Source organism: Lates calcarifer, unplaced genomic scaffold (genome assembly GCF_001640805.2).
Source record: "Lates calcarifer isolate ASB-BC8 unplaced genomic scaffold, TLL_Latcal_v3 _unitig_1847_quiver_3875, whole genome shotgun sequence".
NCBI lineage: Eukaryota > Metazoa > Chordata > Actinopteri > Centropomidae > Lates > Lates calcarifer.
The window spans coordinates 1-5,387 of NW_026115797.1; the positions used below are offsets into that span (position 1 = coordinate 1).

The 5,387-nt window shown below is 39.8% G+C and overlaps 1 long non-coding RNA gene across 2 annotated transcripts; it reads right to left on the bottom strand.

Moving 5' to 3' along the window:
- Positions 1-702: 702 nt before the first annotated feature.
- LOC127139611 (uncharacterized) lies at positions 703-5,099 on the bottom strand. Of its 2 annotated transcripts, none has more exons than XR_007809860.1 (4): positions 4,699-5,099; positions 3,331-3,775; positions 1,256-1,700; positions 703-721 (listed from the first exon to the last, which is right to left on the bottom strand). It is a non-coding gene; the product is annotated as an uncharacterized LOC127139611 (long non-coding RNA). The 2 variants fall into 2 exon arrangements; XR_007809861.1 differs by lacking the exon at positions 4,699-5,099 and adding an exon at positions 4,014-4,400.
- Between the last annotated feature and the right edge of the window lie 288 nt (positions 5,100-5,387).

A 5,387-nucleotide genomic window follows, 5' to 3' on the forward strand; every position in this document is an offset into this window, starting at 1 on the left:
ATCTTAATATACTATGACATTTTTTGACATTATTGACGCCTTACTATTCTATGACATTTTTTGACACCTTACTGTACTATGACATTTTTTGGATGTTTTTGACCCCCTGCTATAGTAAGAGATTTTCTGACCATTTTCGATGACTTACTATACTATGACGTTGTTTGGTCGTTATACTATATTTTTGGCTAATTTTTATGCCTCTCTATATTATTAATGTTTTTTGTTAACTTACTGTAGTACGACATTTTTTGTTGCATTTTCATTTTTTGACTTTATTACATTTTTTTTCTACATTCATGTGTCTTATTTACCTTTGTTTTTTAAATTTTGATTCTTTACCAAGTCATCTTTTTGGTTACATTTTTGATGCCTTACTATACTGTCACATTTTCATCTTTATTTCAGATTACTATTACTTTTGCATCACTTTTATATTTCAGAATACTTTTAATATAACCTTTGATATTAGATAATTTTTATCAATACATATCACTACTTACTAGTATGAATTTACAGATAAGTTTTACTAATGCAAACTATAGTGATTGCTGTAAACTACTTTGTACTGCAGATTAGTTAGATTATTAGATTTTAATTATATTTTAATAAGTGAATAAATTGTTTGTTGATAAAATGTTTCATGAATCTGTTTTTTTTCCACAGAAACAAAAATGTTTTCTTACCTTCACCTTTAGTGGATTCCGTTCCCTGAATTCAGCTGAAAACACATAGAACATTTGTTTAATACCAGGTTTTTTTGAAACACAACATTAATGAAAAATAAGGCATAACTGGTTATTGTCTTTCCAATACCTCACAGTAGCAGTGATTTTATCCTAAAAATTCTCCTTATCTTTTAAGTGTTCATACATGAACTATCTAAATAAACTTCATTAATGGGCTAAGTCTATTTTCTGACAAATTATGAACTATTCAGACTGAAGATCAAATACTGAACGTTAATTTAATGTCAGTGCTCTGTGTTGGACAGTTGATGTAAAACTGTTTGTGAATTAGAGGAAAATCAAAGAGGACCATACAAAGGAAAATGATCAATACACTACTACCTATTTCTCATCAACAGTTCAACCATAAAAACACAGAGAAATATTCAACATTACAGCTCAAACAGAACATTGAACAAACATTAGAGGGTTATTTCAGGAAATTAAATATTGATATACTGAATACTGAACAGTTTAATGTCAATGCTCTGTGTTGGATAGTAGATGTAAAACTGTTTGTGAATTACCTGGAGGCCTCTGTCCTGGTCTCAAAGAACTTCATTGTACAAAGACTTTCTGTGATCGTGGACTACGTCTCTTTGATCGCGGACAATGTCTCTGAGATTATGGACAAAGTCTCTGCGATCATGGTCAATGTCTTTGTGATCGTGGACGATGTCTCTGAGATCATAGACGGTGTCTCTGTGACCATCAAAAATGTTTCCATGATCGCGGGCAGTGCCGTCAAATCGGTGACCCCCGTCTCCGCCGATTCTATCGCAAGGTCTCTACGAAGCATGGGACAATGTCTCTGATCACGGACAACGTCTCTCTCATCTTTGACAAGGTCTCTGCGATCATGGACAATGTCTCTGATCATGGACGATGTCTCCCTCATCCTCAACAATGTCTCTCCGATCATGGACGAAGTCTCTGCGATCGTGGACGATGTTGTGGATAAAGTGGTGACACCTGGAGGAAATCAAAGAGGACCATACAAAGGAAAATGATCAATACACTACTATCTATTTCTCATCAACAGTTCAACCATAAAAACACAGAGAAATATTCAACATTACAGCTGAACCAGAATACTTTTCAAACATTAGAGGGCTGTTCCAGAAAATTAAATACTGATATACCGAATACTGAACATAAACACTTTAATGTCAGTGCTCTGTGTTGGACAGTTGATGTAAAATTGTTTGTGAATTACCTGGAGGCCTCTGTCCTGGTCTCAAAGAACTTCATTGTACAAAGACTCTCTGTGATCGTGGACTACGTCTCTTTGATCGCGGACAATGTCTCTGAGATTATGGACAAAGTCTCTGCGATCATGGTCAATGTCTTTGTGATCGTGGACGATGTCTCTGAGATCATAGACGGTGTCTCTGTGATCATCAAAAATGTTTCCATGATCGCGGGCAGTGCCGTCAAATCGGTGACCCCCGTCTCCGCCGATTCTATCGCAAGGTCTCTACGAAGCATGGGACAATGTCTCTGATCACGGACAACGTCTCTCTCATCTTTGACAAGGTCTCTGCGATCATGGACAATGTCTCTGATCATGGACGATGTCTCCCTCATCCTCAAACAATGTCTCTCCGATCATGGACGAAGTCTCTGCGATCGTGGACGATGTTGTGGATAAAGTGGTGACACCTGGAGGAAATCAAAGAGGACCATACAAAGGAAAATGATCAATACACTACTATCTATTTCTCATCAACAGTTCAACCATAAAAACACAGAGAAATATTCAACATTACAGCTGAACCAGAATACTTTTCAAACATTAGAGGGCTGTTCCAGAAAATTAAATACTGATATACCGAATACTGAACATAAACACTTTAATGTCAGTGCTCTGTGTTGGACAGTTGATGTAAAATGTTTGTGAATTACCTGGAGGCCTCTGTCCTGGTCTCAAAGAACTTCATTGTACAAAGACTCTCTGTGATCGTAGGACTACGTCTCTTTGATCGCGGACAATGTCTCTGAGATTATGGACAAAGTCTCTGCGATCATGGTCAATGTCTTTGTGATCGTGGACGATGGTCTCTGAGATCATAGACGGTGTCTCTGTGATCATCGAAAATGTTTCCATGATCGCGGGCAGTGCCGTCAAATCGGTGACCCCCGTCTCCGCCGATTCTATCGCAAGGGTCTCTACGAAGCATGGGACAATGTCTCTGATCACGGACAACGTCTCTCTCATCTTTGACAAGGTCTCTGCGATCATGGACAATGTCTCTGATCATGGACGATGTCTCCCTCATCCTCAACAATGTCTCTCCGATCATGGACGAAGTCTCTGCGATCGGTGGACGATGTTGTGGATAAAGTGGTGACACCCTGGAGGAAATCAAAGAGGACCATACAAAGGAAAATGATCCAATACACTACTATCTATTTCTCATCAACAGTTCAACCATAAAAAACACAGAGAAATATTCAACATTACAGCTGAACCAGAATACTTTTCAAACATTAGAGGGCTGTTCCAGAAAATTAAATACTGATATACCGAATACTGAACATAAACACTTTAATGTCCAGTGCTCTGTGTTGGACAGTTGATGTAAAATTGTTTGTGAATTACCTGGAGGCCTCTGTCCTGGTCTCAAAGAACTTCATTGTACAAAGACTCTCTGTGATCGTGGACTACGTCTCTTTGATCGCGGACAATGTCTCTGAGATTATGGACAAAGTCTCTGCGATCATGGTCAATGTCTTTGTGATCGTGGACGATGTCTCTGAGATCATAGACGGTGTCTCTGTGATCATCGAAAATGTTTCCATGATCGCGGGCAGTGCCGTCAAATCGGTGACCCCCGTCTCCGCCGATTCTATCGCAAGGTCTCTACGAAGCATGGGACAATGTCTCTGATCACGGACAACGTCTCTCTCATCTTTGACAAGGTCTCTGCGATCATGGACAATGTCTCTGATCATGGACGATGTCTCCCTCATCCTCAACAATGTCTCTCCGATCATGGACGAAGTCTCTGCGATCGTGGACGATGTTGTGGATAAAGTGGTGACACCTGGAGGAAATCAAAGAGGACCATACAAAGGAAAATGATCAATACACTACTACCTATTTCTCATCAAAAGTTTAACCATGAAAACACAGATAAATATACAACATTACAGCTCAAACAGAACACTGAACAAATATTAGAGGGCTGTCCCAGAAAATTAAATACTGATATACTGAATACTGAACAGTTTAATGTCAGTGCTCTGTGTTGGACAGTTGATATAAAACTATTTGTGAATTACCTGGAGGCCTCTGTCCTGGTCTCAAAGAACTTCTTCATTATACAAAGACTCTGTGATCGTAGACTACTTCTCTGTGATCGCGGACAATGTCTCTGAGATTATGGACAAAGTCGCTGCAATCATGGACAATGTCTTTGTGATCGTGGACGATGTCTCTGAGATCATAGACGGTGTCTCTGTGATCATCAAAAATGTTTCCATGATCGCGGGCAGTGCCGTCAAATCGGTGACCCCCGTCTCCGCCGATTCTATCGCAAGGTCTCTACGAAGCATGGGACAATGTCTCTGATCACGGACAACGTCTCTCTCATCTTTGACAAGGTCTCTGCGATCATGGACAATGTCTCTGATCATGGACGATGTCTCCCTCATCCTCAACAATGTCTCTCCGATCGATGGACGAAGTCTCTGCGATCGTGGACGATGTTGTGGATAAAGTGGTGACACCTGGAGGAAATCAAAGAGGACCATACAAAGGAAAATGATCAATACACTACAACCCACTCCTCATCAACAGTTTAACCATAAAAACACAGAGAAATATTCAACATTACAGCTGAACCAGAATACTTTCCAAACATTAGAGGGCTGTTCCAGGAAATTAAATATTGATATACTGAATACTGAACAGTTTAATGTCAATGGTCTGTGTTGGACAGTAGATGTAAAACTGTTTGTGAATTACCTGGAGGCCTCTGTCCTGGTCTCAAAGAACTTCATTGTACAAAGACTCTCTGTGATCGTGGACTACGTCTCTTTGATCGCGGACAATGTCTCTGAGATTATGGACAAAGTCTCTGCGATCATGGTCAATGTCTTTGTGATCGTGGACGATGTCTCTGAGATCATAGACGGTGTCTCTGTGACCATCGACAATGTTCCCATGATCGCGGGCAGTGCCGTCAAATCGGTGACCCCCGTCTCCGCCGATTCTATCGCAAGGTCTCTACGAAGCATGGGACAATGTCTCTGATCACGGACAACGTCTCTCTCATCTTTGACAAGGTCTCTGCGATCATGGACAATGTCTCTGATCATGGACGATGTCTCCCTCATCCTCAACAATGTCTCTCCGATCATGGACCATGTCTCTGCGATCGTGGACGATGTGGTGACACCTGGAGGAAATCAAAGAGAAAGAAAATATAAAGGAAAATGATCAATACACTACTATCCATTCCTCATCAACAGTTTAACCATGAAAACACAGATAAATATTCAACATTTTTGTGTCTATCAACTAATTATTGAAGCAATCATGTATGTTACTGTGAACTGCATAACAACAATAAACACTATCAATTAAGTAAATTTCTGAATGTAGCATTTTAACTTGTGTTGTTTATCATTATTCAATAAAAAGTCTCAGTATTT